The 18,214-nt window shown below is 46.5% G+C and overlaps 1 protein-coding gene across 2 annotated transcripts in view; it reads left to right on the top strand.

The window, feature by feature from the left end:
• Positions 1-18,214, top strand: part of TSHR (thyroid stimulating hormone receptor) — a 255,027-nt gene that overhangs the window by 39,051 nt on the left and 197,762 nt on the right. The gene's annotated exons all lie outside the window — the stretch shown is intronic.

Below are 18,214 nucleotides of genomic sequence, written 5' to 3' on the forward strand. Positions count from 1 at the left end.
CACAGCAGGAATGCCATCCGCCACCATGCTGACGCTACCCAGGACTTCCTAAGATGTGTGCCTGCCCCACGTGGCACTTCTTCAAGGGACCACGGTAGGAAAGTCCCTGTAGCACCCTTTGATGATGTCACATGCTCCTACCAACATAAGTCGGCCCTGGACACTGCCTTGATGCCTCAGCAACAGGTCTTCTGGTGTCCTTATGTCCCAGTGTGTGTTGTTTTCTGAGTCTTATTCCTTACCCTATTCCTTGTTGCTTGTCTTGTTCCTTTCCATGTCCATGCCTTCTCCATGTTCTGTTCCTTGTACTGTTCCTGGCCCGGTCTGTTCCTTGCCTTCGCCTTGTTTATGCCCTAGCCCTTGTCTCGTCTATCCTGTCCTCTGTCTCCCTGTTCCCTTTTGGCTTGACTCTCTGGTTCTGACCCCAGCTTCTCTGCTGTCTGTTGCCTTCCTCAACCTCTGACTTAGATCTCATCTCTGCTGTCTGCTGCCTGCCGTGACCTTGCCTGGACTCGAAATCTCTCCTCCAAGATAGCCCTAGAGATCCACCTAAGACCTGCCGGCCACCAGAACCGAAGGGCTCAACCTGAGGGGGAGGTGGCTGGTATAGGCGAAGCTCCAGTCGGTCCCGTCCAAGAGTTTCTCTGTCAGCTGTTGGTGCAAGCACCGGAAGCACTTGAAGCAGGTTCTACAGAGACTACACGACCACCATCTCTATGCCAAGCTCAAAAAGTCAGACTTTGAATACGTGGACTCCCCCACTTTGGGGGATACATTATCTCTCCTGAAGACCTCAAAATGGACTTTGACAAGTTAAAAGCAATCTTAGACTGGCCCAGACCTGTTGGCCTCAAGAAACTGTAACGTTTCTTGGGTTTCAACAATTACTACAGGCAATTTATCACTAACTGCTCCTCCTTAGCTGCTCCTTTGGCTGCCCTAACTAAGAAAGGATTCAGTCCCCTGTTATAAGTTTAATGCTAGACATTTGGGTTAAATGGAAGGTTGCTTTAGTAAGGGATAAGAAATATTTTTCTAAGACTCCTTTTCATTATAATAGAGTTGATCCCAGGCACCACCTCAGTTATTGCAAAAGATTGGAAGGATAAAGGGTGCAATAGGTTGGAACATATCTGGAATGGAAAGCAGATATATATGTTTGATAAACTGCTGCTGGATATGGACTGTTACTTTTATCTACAGATAGGTCACTTCCTGACCTGAAGCAAAAGGAGGTACTGGGAGCTAAGAGAAAAGGAAAGTCCCTGTTTGAAGGCTATTGTGATCATGCCAGCCAATTGACAAAGAGGATTCCAAAAAATGTACAACCTGTTAAATGGGGAGCGTATATTATCCATTCTCACTCATATGGTAACATGGGAGCATGATCTGGGGCGAACCATAGATGATAAGATGTGGGAAGTGTGTTCCCAATTTATAAAGCGAAGCTCTATTTCACAAATATTGTTGAAAATAGTTATAAAGTATTGTATCGCTGGTACCTTTCATCTGAACGTTTGCATATGCTGTATCCAGTGGTGAGTGACAATGGCTGGAGACAGTGTGGGTTGAGGGGCACCTTTCTACATATATGGTGGGAGTGCCCAAGAATTATGGCCTTCTGGGATCAACTTATAAAACTGATGAAGGATATTACAGCAAAGGAGATGTTGAAGGAACCACTTTTTTCGTTATTGAATGTTTCAATGCAGGATTGGGGTAAGCCAGATATGGATGGTTCTCTTGCAACAGATTACCATAGCAGCCAGATGTGAACTGACAAATTTATTGGAAGAAAAGTTGTGCTCCTAAGATGAGAGAAGTGTTGCAATGCTTGGAAAAGATATATTATATGAGTAGATTGACTGCGATAAAGAGAAAGCAAAAAACAGTTTTTGAGGAATACTGGAAACCATACGAGAGTTGAAAATTAAAACATTTGTGATTGGCATTGGAAGATGATGGTACCCCACTGACTACAACAGAAGGTGCTCAAGAGGGCACACGACTCCCATCTGTCTGGCCATCCTGATGTTCCCTGAACACTGGAATTGATCAAAAGACACTAATGGTGGCCTCAAATGAAAACCAATGTTCAGTGCTATGTGGGGTCCTGCCTTACATGTGCCATGCAGAAAAGTGTTAGAGCATGAGACCATGGGGGCAGTGACAGCTGCTGCCGGCCCCCATGGAACCCATGTGGCTACAGACTTCATCTGTGACCTTCCCCTCTCTGGAGGTCCCACCACCATATGGGTGGTTGTGGACAGATTCTTGAAGATGGCTCATTTTATTCCTCTCCCTGGCCTCCCGTCGGCACTTGAATTAGCCAAGCTTTTTGTACAGCACATCTTTTGGATACACGAACTCCCACAGCACATTGCTCAAACCGAGGGGTTCAGTTTACTTCTTGTTACTAGAAGAGTCTGTATCATAAGTTTGGAATAATCCTGAACTTCACCTCCGCGTATCAACCCCCCAGAGCAGTGGTCAAACTGAGCGGGTGAATCAGAGCCTTAAGGCCTTCCTAAGGGCCTACGAAAATCAAAGACAGGACAACTGGGCATCCCTGCTTCCCTGGGCCAAATTAGCGCACAGTAATAATGTGAGAAGTTCCACTGGTGCTTCACCATTTTTTATCATCCGCCATCCATGCCAGTTAAACTTCTGCAACTGCCCAGCTGCTACCTTCAAGGGACAAAAACTCCAAAACCTATGGCTAAAGACCCATCAGCTCCTGGATCAAGTAGCCAAGTGCTCCAAAACTCAAGCTGACAAAAGTCGTCAGCCGGCACTTCCTTTGCACCCAGGGAGTCTAGTCTGGCTAAGCACCAAGAATCTCAGATTGAAAATGCCCTCCATGAAATTCTTGCCATGATATTTGGCCTTTTCCTGTGATTTGGCACCTGGGTCCTGTCGCCTATAGACTCCAGCTACCACCATCTATGAAAGTACATGACATCTTCCATGTCTCCCTTCTCAAGCCAGTGACGTTCTTCTGTCCAGGAAGACCCATGATTCAGGCCCCTGAGGTAGCCACAGAAGAAGTTACCCAATACTGGGCTGCATAGAGAGAGGAATATCGAGTAAGAAAAGGGAAGTGATTATCCCCTTGTACAGGTTCTTGGTGAGGTCTCACCTGGAGTACTGTGTTCAGTTCTGGAGACCGTATCGCCGAAGAGACAGAGACAAGATGGAGGCGGTCCAGAGAAGGCCGACCAAAAAGGTGGAGGGTCTTCATCAAATGACTTATGAGGAAAGATTGAAGAATCTAAATATGTACACCCTGGAGGAAAGGAGGAGCAGAGGTGATATGATACAGACTTTCAGATACTTGAAAGGTTTTAATGATCCAAAGACAACGACAAACCTTTTCCGTCGGAAAAAAAAATCAACAGAACAAGAGGTCACGATTTGAAGCTCCAGGGAGGAAGACTCAGAACCAATGTCAGGAAGTATTTATTCACGGAGAGGGTGGTGGATGCCTGGAATGCCCTTCCAGAGGAAGTGGTGAAGACCAGAACTGTGAAGGACTTCAAAGGGGTGTGGGATAAACACTGTGGATCCATAAAGTCTAAAGGACGTGAATGAAGAGTGGGTGGCTCGCGGGAATGACGGCTACTGCCTGGAGATAATACCCTTATTCAATAAACATATGCACGGTTAATGTGACTCCAACATTGCTCTAAGCTTCAACGGCAAGAGGAAATGTGGAAAAAAGGATATGCATTCACAAAAAAGCGGGGAGTAGCTTGCTTGTTACGGCGGTTACTATCCCAAACCAAATAAGCCTGATACTTCACTTTCAATGCATATCCAGCATAGCTCTCTGCTTTAACGGCAGGGGAGAAAGTCTGATACTTCACGCATATCCAGCATAGCTCTCTGCTTCAACGGCAGGAGGGAATGAAGAAAAGTGGATCTATATACAGACAACAACCAACAAGGCCTGAATTACATAGTCTGGGTAAACAAATAAGCATGGGTGTAGTTTGCTTTTTGCAGCGGTTACTACCCCTAACTAATTAAGCTAGATATTTCACTTAGATGCAGTTCCAATACTGCTCTCTACATTAATGGTGGGGGTGGAAGGGAAATAGAATCAAAAGGTAACTAAGAGCCAAGAGAAACAGATAAGTATGAGAAGAAAAAAAAGTGCGAAGCTTGTTGGTCAGACTGGATGGGCCGTTTGGTCTTCTTCTGCCATCATTTCTATGTTTCTAATACTAGGTGCACCTAGCGCGTCCCTAGTGCCTCCTTTTGGACCAGAGCGGCGGCTGTCAGCGGGTTTGACAGCCGATGCTCAATTTTGCTGGCGTCGGTTCTCGAGCTCACAAAAACCGGACGCAAAATTGAGTGTCCGGTTTTCGACCCGCGGGCCGACTTCAAATTATTATTTTTTTTTACTTTTGGCAACTTTTGGGACCTCCGACTTAATATCGCCATGATATTAAGTCGGAGGGTGCACAGACAAGCAGTTTTTACTGCTTTTCTGTGCACTTTCCCCATGCCCGAAGAAATTAGCGCCTACCTTTGGGTAGGCGCTAATTTCTGAAAGCAAAATGTGCGGCTTGGCTGCACATTTTGTTTTCTGAATCGCCCAGGAATACCTAATAGGGCCATCAACATGCATTTGCATGTTGCGGGCGCTATTAGGTTCGGGGGGTTGGACGTGCGTTTTTGGCCCCTTACTGAATAAGGGGTAACGCTAGCGCTTCAAAAACGCGCGTCCAATAGAGGGTTAACAGTGCGCTCCATCAGAGCGCACTGTACTGTATCGGCCTGTAGGTGAATGTCAGAGGGGCCTGGTTCTCCGGAGAACCAGACTGAGTATCTGAACACATTTTGGTTTGCAAAAGCAGGGCTGCAGCTGAGAAAAGATACATCTGCCCTTAATTCAGACTAATTGGATAGGTAGTTGCCTCATTAACATGAGAAACAGAGGATGCAGCTTTTTTTTTTTTTGTACAAAAAGATAAATACAACATAGCTGCTGAAAGGGATAATTGCTTGGACTTGGTTTTATTTATTAAAGCTATTCAGATCCTATTACTTTCTTATAATTGCATTTGGAAGGCTACAGATGAGTAATCTTTCTCGAAGATTATTTTATAATCATAATCCTTCTGGAGAACAATGCATTTATGCACAGGGCGAGTTTTGTTGCTTTCTTTTATTAAATTGGGCATATTCTTCCCTCTCTTCATCTCACATCCCCTCCCTCACTTTCAGCACGCTGGAAGGTGGGGGGGCCGTAAATCTGCACAGCAGTATATAGTATAGAGGGTCCCGTGTCCCTGCTGCGATGGTGCGAGCCCCATAGAGCACATAGCATTAAAGACACTAAAGCAGTATAAAAATCGCTTTAAAAAGAACATAGCCCTCTTGTCCTCTCTCTTCATGAAACAGTTTAATTGTAATGTGTAACTTACAAAGCAAGTGAATCAGGTCTGCAAGGGAGAAAATTGCTGCAGAACTACAATTAACTTATTGCATCAGGATATAATCAAGCACCGAGAACAATGTACGAGCAAATGAAAAATACCATAAACATTTTAAAACTAAATAAATTATCAAGTCCTCAAGACAGTGTACAAAAAAAAACAAACCAAAAACAAAATGCCACCATACAAATATAAGATATAACTCAAAACACTCTTAAAATAACCCCGGATAAGGATCAAGCTCCTAATTTACTAACAGAGCCCTCTTCCCAAACTGCTGGGAGCCTAAACCTCTACAGCCCCAAAGAACAGCTAGAATGACCCCGTTTAAATTGGGTCACATTTCCTAATCTTTAAATTGACAAACAAGCCATCTGCTCTCATTCAAACCCTCTTCCATAAGCAGATAGCCTGCACCTCCAGGTCCGCTCGCAGTCGACCAGAAACAGCCAAGTTTGTATTTTCTTGTGGGATTTCCAATAAGTGAGCTCAGAAGCAACGTCTGAAGAGAGGCCTCGGAGCAGCCACAGAAAATGCCCCTTCTTCTGTCTCTGCATCTATCCCAGCCCCTGGACAAAGGCTGCTGTCTCCTTCCCTGAGGCCTCTCACCAGCCGTTTGTGTTTTATTCAGACTTTGAGGGTCTCTTTCATCTTCTGAGGGCCTCCCTTCAGCTGATCAGGGATCTTAAAACTGTGCTTGCTGAAACAGTTCAGACAGGGGGTCCTATCTAGAGAAAAATCAGTTTGAAGGAACCCCTGGGTAGGATACAATTTGGGTGCATTCGAGACAGCAAACGGCAGGCTCCTGCTCTCCTGATCACCAGAGGTGAGCGCTTCTGAAATGGCACCAACCAGGAGGGGAGTGCACGGCATCAGGGTTTGAGACTCTTCCTGCTGACGCCTGATTTTGCTGAGATTCTGTGCAGACAGAGGGATTAGAAACTAAGGAGGCGCTTTTACTGGACAGGGTGCAGTGGCACTGCAAGGCGTCCTGTTAAAGGGGCAGCCGAGTGACAGACCGACCCCCGTTCTGAAGATGGAAACAGAGAAAGCTGTTAACACAACAGGGCCTTCTCCATGGAGGGAAGGGGAGAGCTCAGAACTGAGCATGAGACTGAGTTTTCTCCAGCCTTGACCTGCTTTTCTTGCCTTTATTAACGTCCATGCAGTGCAGCACCATGCAAGGCTATTCAGATCTGCGGCTTAGATTTTGCTGGCCCTCGCCCCACTGTAACAGGGGCCGCTTCTCTCACATCAGAAGCTCTGGTTAAAGCTGGAGAACACATTTCTCAGGAAATTGTGTTCCCAGTTAATTTATTAAATCTCCCCTCCCCCCACCCCCTTTTTTTTTTTTTTGTTTTGATTTGTATTAAGCGGCTGAGGAGATGTTAGGGTTTAATGTGTTGCATTCAATTCATTTCTTTATCTCATTCCTGGACTGCACTTCTGTTCTTGAACGAAAGCGGCTCATAACCGATTTAAAGTGTGAGACAACATAGGAAAAAGAAAACATCATCAATATGCTCCAGCATTACCCACCCTGATGCCCCAATCAAACGTAAAACACGGCCAGGCTCACAGCAGAATCCGAGCTGAGAGGAGGAGGATGCCCGCATGGCCACAAGCCGAGACGAGACACAACCCGTGGCTTACGTCCCCCTTCCCAGCCTCCCACCAGAAAAACCCCCGTGCTTAACCTTCAACCCGCTACCTCCTCAGAAACATCCACTCCACCTTCCACCAGGGAAAAATCCAGCGCCAGGCCCTGCATCCTGCCACCCGCCCTGGCCACTCCGGCTCGCCAGCGCCCGGCACAGCCCCGAGAGCTGGATCTGTCTCTTGTATCTCACCCCCAGGGATGAACTGAGGTAATTCTCCCCCCGGTACGAGCGGAAGTTAGCAGCTTCCCTCATCAGATCCCCGTGCAGGCGTCGCGTTGGGGCGCGCCCTGGTCCGCGGGCATCCGTCTTGTGTTCTGCGGTGGCAGCATCACTTCCTACCGTGATGGGTGAAGACGAATGTCTTACGTAGGGAACGCTGCTGATCTGATCTGTAATCGGGGAAATTGTGATGACTTCCTGGGCTGAGTTGTTTTTGGAGTGATGCCGAACCATGGGAGGAAGAGACATCCGTGGACTGGCAGAGCGGGCCAGGACTTACCTCTCCCCTTCCTGCACGTGCTGCTCCGAAGGGGGACTCACTCCCTTCCCCCGCTTCTTGACCAGAAATCCAGGGACCCCCACCCCCCACCCCAATCCCTCGGCAGAGTCATCTACCATTTGCATTCAAGTTGGGCTACCAACGTGGCTCTCAGGCCAAAAGGTTTGCAGTTTCCTGCTATAAAGCATTAACAGCTGAAGAGGAGATCTTCATCAGTGCCCCATGCAGTTGTTATACCGATACAATGCAAATTGTGAATACAGCACGGACGGCTGAAGAGTGAATCTTCATCAGTGCCCCATGCAGGCATCGCACGGATACCCTTAAATCATGAATACAGCACGGAGAGCTGAAGAGTGAATCTTCATCAGTGCCCCATGCAGGCATCGCACGGATACCCTTAAATCATGAATACAGCACGGAGAGCTGAAGAGTGAATCTTCATCCGTGTCCCATGCAGGCATCGCACGGATACCCTTAAATCATGAATACAGCACGGAGAGCTGAAGAGTGAATCTTCATCCGTGCCCCATGCAGGCATCGCACGGATACCCTTAAATCATGAATACAGCACGGAGAGCTGAAGAGTGAATCTTCATCAGTGCCCCATGCAGGCATCGCACGGATACCCTTAAATCATGAATACAGCACGGAGAGCTGAAGAGTGAATCTTCATCCGTGCCCCATGCAGGCATCGCACGGATACCCTTAAATCATGAATACAGCATGGAGAGCTGAAGAGTGAACCTTCATCTGTGCCCCATGCAGGCATCGCACGGATACCCTTAAATCATGAATACAGCACGGAGAGCTGAAGAGTGAATCTTCATCCGTGCCCCATGCAGGCATCGCACGGATACCCTTAAATCATGAATACAGCACGGAGAGCTGAAGAGTGAATCTTCATCAGAGCCCCATGGAGTTATTATACCGATACAATGCAAAGTGTGAATACAGCATGGACAGCTGAAGAGCAGCTCCTTCATCGGAATCCCACTCGGGCGTCCCGCTGATGCACATAACGCGCCGACACTGCACGGATCTGCGTCAGATGTCCATGTGGGCACCACAAGCAGGAAGGCACAGAGTTTGAGCTTTATAACGGGGCAGCCATGGGAATTTACGGTGGCATGGCTTGCTTCCGCGGCGGCTCCGTGTGGGAAGCGTGGTGCACCTGCACAGGATACAAGAGACGGGCAGCTCTCTGTGTGCACCACCACTGCAACAGGCACTGCAGGAACCTGAAAGTGTAACAGCAGGGGGCTTAGTCGTCACGTGAGATGCATGCTTTTTATTTCAAAGAAAAGAGTAAAAATCTAAGGAATGAAAGAGGGAAAAACAAAGGAGGGCTGTGAAAAAGACCAATTAAGGCCGCTGTAGTAAGGGGAGTTGACTCCCCCTGATTTAAGGAGGAATTCAGCCCACAAACATTGTGCGCACAAACTCAGTAAAACTGTGTGCACAAATCAGCATTCCTGCGTGCAGATGCCACATTCATGTGGGCATTAACTGCGGACAGATGCATGGGCTGAACTCTTGCTTTCGTAATGCCGGGAATTGAACTGCTGGGCAGTGCTGGAGTGGAGTTTCTGGGCCAAGCGTCAGTCTGTGGGAATGAGCCTGGAGTCCGGGATGCAGAGCTTCTGTACTCGGGCGTTTTGCACATAAAACATAACTTTGTGCATAAATCTTGCTTTCCAACAGATAAAACCTGCTATGAATACACAGATCGCGTTTTGTGCACACGAAACACGTTTGCGTGCCCATTTTTTTTTTTAGGGTGAATGCATTTTCTAAACTCCTAATACATTACCGTATCGTTAGCTTGCTTACGGCAATGGGAGTTGACTTAATTTTTTTCCCCTTATCTCGTGAGTAAAAGGAAACGCGTGCTGAAGTTCCGAAAACCGTTTCTTCCCCCTGTTTTACTGTACGCTGCTGCTTCCGTGTCAGATTGCGTTAGCCTGACGTGGGCTGAGCTGAGTGAACGGGGACATCCCTCTTCCATTGCCTCAGGATTTCCAGGCCCAGCTCTGGTCAGCAGGTGGCAGCCTCCCCCTAAAGCTTTTTGCAGGTGGTGGATCGGCAGTTTTGTTTTTTACAGGACCCTCACACCGAGATCTATAGGACATCACGTGATCGCAAAATTTGTTTCGTTTTTTCGTTTCGTTTTCAGGGGCAGTTTTCCCATGAATTTCGTTTCGTTTCATGTCTATTTAATTTCTTTAGTTTAAGAATACCAATTAAACGTTAAAAAAACAAAAACAAAATGCAGAAAAAAAAAAAAGAAACGTGGCCTCCCGAAGCCGCCCATCCCCACCACCCATTTCTCCCACCTGAAAAAATGCCAGGGCCAGGATCCTCCATGGCCCCCATATACAGGGGGGGAACCTGCTGGGGAGGCCTATGGTCAGGCCGAAGCCTCAGCCTTGCTAGGCCGAGTCCACGGTCGGTTGCTGCAACCTCGGCCTAGGCCCTACGCAAGGCCCAGGCTGGAAGGGCGTCTCGACACCTTGGCCTAGGTTCGGGTGTCGGGATCCAGCCTCCGCACTGGGACCCGGCTTTGGGCCAGAGCCTGGGCTCTGGCTTTGGCCTCAACCCAGACTCAGGCCAAACACCTAGGCCCAGCCCGGAAGCCGGGTCCTGATGCCTGGGCCTCGGCCTAGGTGAGAGCCAGAGCTCAGGCCCAGGCCAGATCTGGAGGCTGGGTCCCGATGCCTGGGCCTCAGCCTAGGCCAGAGCCTGATGCTGGGGCCCAGTCTGAAGTCCGGGTCCCGAGGATTGGGCCGCAGCTGGGGTCTGGTCCAGAGGCTGGGTTCCAAAGCCTGGGCCTGGGCCTAGGCCCCAGGCAAGCCCCAGGCCTGAATCTGGGTCCTCAGCCCAGGGTCAGGCCCAGGCATGGAGGCTTAGGAGTCTTCTTTCTTCTTTAGGCGATTAATACATTTAAATAAAAGATAAAAGATAAAGTTAAAAGATGCCAGAGTGAATTAACTCCAGAGCATCCTCCTCAGTGAAGGGCGCCGTTTTGCTGTACAGCACTTCCATTGGCTGACTTAATTTACTCTGGCGCATTCCCAGTGGATCACGTCATTTGAAGACGAAAGAAGACAGAAGAAGGAAGACCTATACGCGACCTGCCCTGTGGCCTCCGGGCCTGGACCCGACCCTGGGCCGAGGCCTGGACCCGACCCTGGGCCGAGGCCTGGACCCTGGCCCGGGCCTGGACCCGACCCTGGGCCGAGGCCTGGACCCGACACTGGGGCCTGGCCTTCAGGCCAGGCCCCAGTGTCAGGCCTAGGCCTGGCTGCGGCGTCACATCCCCAACAGATCAGGTAAGTGGGGTCAGAAAATTTCCTAACTCTGGCAAATTTGTTCAGGGGGCCTGGGACTTTGCTCGAGACTCGGCCAAGGCCCTGGTGTCGGACCCAAGCCTAGGCCGAAGCCCCAGCATTGTGTTCAGGCATAGGCCTAGGCCAAGATATCAATGTCGCTCTCGGGCATAGGCCGCAGCCCTTGCTTTGGACCTCGGTCTATTTCCAAGGCAAGACACCAGCAGGATAATTTTTTTTAAAAGAAATGAAACAAATAGGATTCGTTTAATGAGGGGGCCTCCTCTCAATTAATTTCAGAGTTCCTCGACAGAAACAAATTGGCCCTATTTATTTCATTTTGCAAATTCAGTATATCAGAGCTTCAGACTTTTTAAATAGAATCCATTAACAAGGGGGAAAGCCGACAGTCACTCAGCAGTGCATGGTACGGAGAGATGTATCCTTGAAGGATACTAATGAAACAGGAGAGTTAGGGCATCCCGACAGAGAGGTTCCATCAAAAGCAAACATAGTCCATGTGCCTATATGTAAAAAATCACCAAAGCTAATATAAGAAACCCCTAAATAAAATAAATAAATTACCAAATTATCCCAAACAACTGAAAAGCAGGTTGTTAACACAAGCAAAAACCACACTTTGAAATGTCTGTATGCCAATGCCAGAAGTCTAAGAAGTAAGATGGAAGAGTTAGAGTGTATAGCAGCAAATGATGAGATTGACGTAATTGGCATCACAGAGACTTGGTGGAAGGAGGATAACCAATGGGACAGTGCTATATCAGGGTACAAATTATATTGCAATGATAGGGAGGATCAACTTGGTAGGGGTGTGGCACTTTATGTCTGGGAGGGTATAGAGTCCAACAGGATAAAGGTCATACAAGAGACTAAATGCTCAGTAGAATCTATATGGGTAGAATTAAACCGTTATTATATCCTCAGGACTTCCGGACTGTGTTACAAGCCACAATTCTACCAAAGATTGACTATTGTAATGCACTACTACTGGGTCTCCCTAAAAGCACAATTCAACCTCTTCAGATGTTGCAGAATGCCGCTGCTCGTTTAATTACTAATACTCGACGGCATGAACATATTACTCCAGCACTCATGTTCCTACATTGGCTACCCGTATCCTTCAGAATTACTTTTAAAGTTCTCTCACTCATCCACAAATCAATTCACAACCAAGAGATGCAATGGTTCTCTGATCAGCTCATTTTTCGCACCTCCAACAGACCAATTAGAAATATTCACCAAGCGAAATTAGCTGTCCATCCACTAAAACACATCAAACACGTTTCCACCATAGCCCGATCATTCTCCATAGGGGGTATCAAAATCTGGAACAACATGCCGTTGGACCTGCGTCTTGAATCCTGTCACAAAACCTTCAAACAAAACCTTAAAACATGGTTGTTTGAACAAGCATTCACTCTATGAATCTCATCTAACCTAAAAATTCAGCTATCCCTTATTATTCCTCACTGGCTTCAAGTTCTTTTCCTCGCATTCTGCTATTCCATACCCCCCCACTGTTACTCAATTTAGGCTATTGTATTCAATGTGACATTGGTCTCGCTGCTGACAGTTAATTTGCTCCTGCGAATACATGGTTATTTATATTTTATTGTTTGGTATTTAATGATGTATGCATATTATCTTTAAAGCCCTTGTTTCTGTAAAGCCTGTTGCTGTTAAATGTTAAATGTTTTACTGTTTTTTTTTAAACTGTTACATGTAAAGCCTGTTGCTAATTTATTGTTTCACTGTAAACCGAGGTGATGTATGTCTATACGTACCGCGGTATAAAAGAATCTATAAATAAATAAATAAATAAATAGAAATCCCACTTGTCTTGGGTAAGAGTATAGTGATAGGAGTATACTACCGTCCACCTGGGCAAAATGGTCAAACAGATGATGAAATGCCAATAGAAATCAGGGAAGCAAACCAATTTGGCAGTGCAGTAATGATGGGAGATTTTAATTACCTCAGTATTGACTGGGTAAATGTAATATCAGGACTTGCTAGAGACATAAAGTTCCTGGATGTAATAAATGATTGGTTCAGGAACCAACAAGAGAGGGAGCTATTTTAGATTTAATTCTTAGTGGAATGCAGAATTTGGTGAGAGAGGTAATGGTGGTGGGGCCACTTGGCAATAGTGATCATAACATGATCATATTTAAACTATTAACTGGAAGGGGACAATAAGTAAATCTACAGCTCTAACACTAAATTTTCAAAAAGGAAACTTTGATAAAATGATAGAAAAAAACTGAAAGGTGCAGCTGCAAAGGTTAAAAGTGTTCAACAGGCATGGACATTGTTTAAAAATACAATCCTAGATGCGCAGTCCAGATGTATTCCATGCATTAAGAAAGATGGAAGGAAGGCAAAATGATTACCAGCATGGTTAAAAGGTGAGGTGAAAGAGGCTATTTTAGCCAAAAAAACATCCTTCAAAAATTGGAAGAAGGATCCATCTGAAGAAAATAGGAAAAAGCATAAGCATTGTTAAGTTAAGTGTAAAACATTGATAAGACAGGCGAAGAGAGAATTTTAAATGATGTTGGCCATAGAGGCAAAAACTCATAATAAAAACTTTAAAAAATATATCCAAATCAAGAAACCTGTGAGGGAGTCGGTTGGACCGTTAGACGACTGAGGGGGTTAAAGGGGCTTTTAGGGAAGATAAAGCCATTGCAGAAAGACTAAATGAATTCTTTGTTTCTGTGTTTACTAATGAGGATGGTAGGGAGATACCAGTTCCGGAGATGGTTTTCAAGGGTGATGAGTCAAATGAACTGAACCAAATCACTGTGAACCTGGAAGATATAATAGGCCAGATTGACAAACTAAAGAGTAACAAATCACCTGAACCAGATGGTATGCATCCTATGGTTCTGAAAGAACTAAAAAATGAAATTTCAGATCTAATAGTTAAAATTTGTAACCTATCAATAAAATCATCCATTGTACCTGAAGACTGGAGGGTGGCTAATGTAACACCAATACTTAAAAAAGGCTCCAGGGGCAATCCGGGAAACTATAGACCAGTGAGCCTGATTTAGGTGCTGGGAAAAATAGTAGAAACTATTCTAAAGATCAAAATCACTGAGCATATGGAAAGACATGGTTTAATGAAACACGGTGAACATGGATTTACCCAAGGGAAGTCTTGCCTCACAAATCTGCTTCATTTTTTTGAAGGGGTTAATAAACATATGGATAAAAGTGAACCAGTAGATGTAGTGTATTTGGATTTTCAGACGGCTTCTAAGAAAACTAAAAAGTAATGGGATAGGAGGCAATGTCCTTTCGTGGATTACAAACTGGTTAAAAGACAGGAAACAGAGTAGGATTAAATGGTCAATTTTCTCAGTGGAAAAGAGTAAACAGTGGAGTGCCTCAGTAATCTGTACTTGGACAGGTGCTTTTCAATATATTTATAAATGATCTGGAAAGGAATATAACGAGTGAAGTTATCAAATTTGTAGATGATACAAAATTATTCAGAGTAGTTAAAACACAAGTGGATTGTGATACATTGCAGGAGGACCTTGCGAGACTAGCTCGTAAAAAGGCCGTAGGAGAAAAATGTTCAGTACCCAAAAGCCAGTCTCTGATATAAAGTAGATTATATTGTCGGAAGTCAGGGCACGCCAAGCCACCCTCATCTTTTGCACGGGTCAGATGACTCAAGGCTAATTGCGCTTTTCGTCCTTTCCAAATAAAGTTCCAGAGAGCTTTATTAATGGTGCTCAAATCGGTATTAGTTAACCATATTAGGAGCATCTGAAGTAGGTATAACCATTTAGGTAGTTCTACCATCTTTAATAGTTGAATCCTGCCCAACAACGACATTGGTTGAACACAAAAAGAATAGATGCCTGGATCTTTTTCAACGCATTATTGGTGCAGAGACGTGTCAAATAAAATCGCCCGACTCAGGCTGAGTTTCGCAGCTTTACAGCCGCTGCCTCAGGGGCTCCACAATTCCACTTATCCAATCATCGACGTTGATTGAATCAGAGTAAGCAGAGACTGCTGTTTGTTATGCTGGCATGTGTTTCGAACCTCCGTGTAAAAGTTGCTTTTTTACTGCCGGCATACCAGTACAATAGATTGGATGAAACAACGTCGATGATTGGATAAGTGGAATTGTGGAGCCCCAGAGGCAGCGGCTGTAAAGCTGCGAAACTCAGCCTGAGTCGGGCGATTTTATTTGACACGTCTCTGCACCAATAAAGCGTTGAAAAAGATCCAGGCATCTATTCTTTTTGTGTTCACCTGACGGTATCATAGATCGCCTACCTCTTTGTTTTCTTGGACCAACAATGACATTGGTAAATTTTGCCATTTTAATAATCTCTTCTGCATCTTATCAAGAGCTGGCCACTCGTTTGCCTGATAAATGGATGGAAGCGAGTTAGATACCTGAACTCCCAGATATTTTATGAAACCCGGTGCCCACTTAAGTGGAAAGGGTAAGCCCCAGGATTGTTGTAGTTTTCCAGCAATATCTAAGGCTTCTGACTTGTCCGTATTTATTTTTAGACCAGAGAAACGGCCATAGCGAAGCTGGAGAGCAAGAACTCTGGGCAGCGCTATTTGAGGGCAAGTAAGGAAAATTAATATATCATCAGCAAACGCCGCCGTTTTAAAGGACTGCCCCCCAATGGTTAGGCCAGTGATCTGGGGTTCCCGTGCAATGTAACGGAGTAACGGGTCAATGGCCAAAATGTATATTAATGGTGAGAGAGGGCAACCTTGTCGCACTTCTTGTTGCGGGGTAAATGCCTGAGAAAGCAAACCGTTGGCGAAGATATGGGACATTAACTGCTCTTAATCAAGTTTACTTAGGGAATAGCCACTGCTATTAATTGCATCAGTAGCATGGGATCTTCTTAGTGTTTGGGTAATTGCCAGGTTCTTGTATCCTGGATTGGCCACTGTTGGAAACAGGATGCTGGGCTTGATGGACCCTTGGTCTGACCCAGCATGGCAATTTCTTATGTTCTTATCTCTTTTTGCCACAAAGCCTGATATGACATCATGTTTCGAGGCAAGCTCTGTTATGGGGGTGTCTTATTCTTGCAGCCAACAGACTGTGCAAGAGGCAAATGATTAGACTGTAACGGGGTGCATTCAGTACAATAGGAAGTGCAGTTATGATAATAAGGAGTACAGTAACTATAATGGGAGTGGAGTATAGTTCATATGACATTTGCAACAGTCACTATAAGGGGGAGGGGAGTTGTGCACTCTCTGTAACAAGGGTTAGCTTCAAAGGCAAAGGGCCTTCTGGCCTGGGAACGCTGTAGCTCACCTCTCCAGTCTACCTAGCAGTGGGATATTCCTGGCAGAGAGTCCCAGGGCCCTCTGTGTCTGACCTTTGGACCCTGTTTGCTGAGAAGAATGCTTCAGGCAGAACAGGTGTCCCAGATCTTCCAGGGGACTCCTGGGCTGTCCCAGTTTTGTTAAAACTCGTATTATTCCCAGACATAGGAGCTGACTTGCTAAGGCTTTTCTCTGGTTCTTTGTCTATGGGAGTGAAGGTCAGTCCCATGGAGATCCTTTCTGCTCTACAGTTCCTGTCTCCTTTACTGCCCTTTCCCTGACCCCGAAAGTCTGCAGCAGCCTCCTCCTCTCTCATCAGTGACTGTCTCTCCCTCCCTCCCATTTTCCCCTCTCTATTAAATTAATGAGCATCTGTGCACTGCCTTACACTCAAGCTCTTTCCCCTCATCCCTCACCCTACTTCCGCCAGGCCTTCCCTCATGCTCTTCTGTCCCACCTGTACACCTCCCTTCCTTCTCGCTCCTTCTCACCCCTCCAACTACTGTTCTCCTCCTCCTGCTCCTCACCTCTTCCTCTCGTTCTCCCCAGTCCCACTGCGCCTTCGCTCGAGCTCTTCACCCTCCCACCGCACCTCCTCTCACCGAACGGCGGATGTTCAGGACGGTCCTCCCAGCTGGGATGGAATCTGGCAGTCGGGGACGGCTGCGCACACAGAGCTGTACACAGTGAAAGCAACAGGAATTCACTCCTTCCCCCATAGAAGTGTACATTCAGGGGAGGGAGAGAAAGGGGTTGGCGTCCGGCCAGGAGGAAGACGTGCTGGCCCTACGGTGGAGGCCCTGATCTTTGCTCAGCTGTAGTTCTATTATCTTACCACACGAGGGCACCAAGGCAACTCTGAAGAGCTCTTTTTTATTCCACGATTCGCCTGTAGCAGAAAAATGACCTGTCAGGTTAAAGTTATTTACCGCAGTACTTATGCTGGACTTAAGAGTCATTTTATTCCCAGTTTGGATTTTGGTGCCTGGAAGATGGTCTGGACCCACTGAAGAATAGCTGAGGAAGCAGGGACCTCGTCCTCAGGTCCTGGGACAGGACTCAGCAGGGCATGGAGAGTACCAGAGATGTTTGTCCCTCACCCCCTGAAGCATGGAAGGAGTTGGCTGCTTTTAAAGCACAAAGATTGTCTCTTCTTAAAGGCGCAGTGCTTCCCGAGTTTACCCTGTCTAAATACTGCTGTGTCTGTAAGATCACGCGTGACAATGGGAGCAAGGTGCCTGGTGCAGGCTCCAGCTCCACGCGCCGTCGGCCTCCCTGCAAGGGAAGATAATCTCCACCAGTCTGTGGGGAGCACAGCAGAGCCAAGCCCAGGATTTTCCAAGGCCTCCTGGGAAGCGCCGCTCACTGCTGAGAAAGATGGCTCTCAGAAACGAGAGGAAAAGCCATTCCTGCAGGCCCATCCTAAGGGCTGAGGCTCTGAACAAACTCCCTGCCCAGCCAAGGGCTAATGGTCAGCTGAAAGCAGGTTCAGACCAATACTAAGGCTCTTTTCTTTGGGGGGTGAATTTTCAAAGTTAACTCCTGGTGAGCTGCCTGGACCCAACATTTGAGAATCTCGCTGTGCTGAGTGGCTAGTGATAGCCACCTAAGGGAACTAAGGAGGTTATGTTAGCCACTGAAAAGTTGACCAGTGGCAGGGCTGGGGTTAGGAATCTGGCTGGCCAGCTAAGTGCAGTTATGGCAGGCTTAAATCAAGTCAACCAAAATGAAGTCTGTTTCAGCCCCAACCCATGTGGCTGTAATTTATCCTCAGATAGCTGCTAAAACAAACAGTTCAACCCATTCAGCTGCTCGGAAAGATGTCTTATTAATAATAATAATTATTATGAGGAGGAGGAGTGGCCTAGTAGAGACGGCAATGGGCTAGGAGTCAGAAAAACCGGGGTCAATTCCCACTGACCTCTCCCACCA

The sequence above is a fragment of the Rhinatrema bivittatum genome, chromosome 4 (genome assembly GCF_901001135.1).
Source record: "Rhinatrema bivittatum chromosome 4, aRhiBiv1.1, whole genome shotgun sequence".
Taxonomy (NCBI): domain Eukaryota; kingdom Metazoa; phylum Chordata; class Amphibia; order Gymnophiona; family Rhinatrematidae; genus Rhinatrema; species Rhinatrema bivittatum.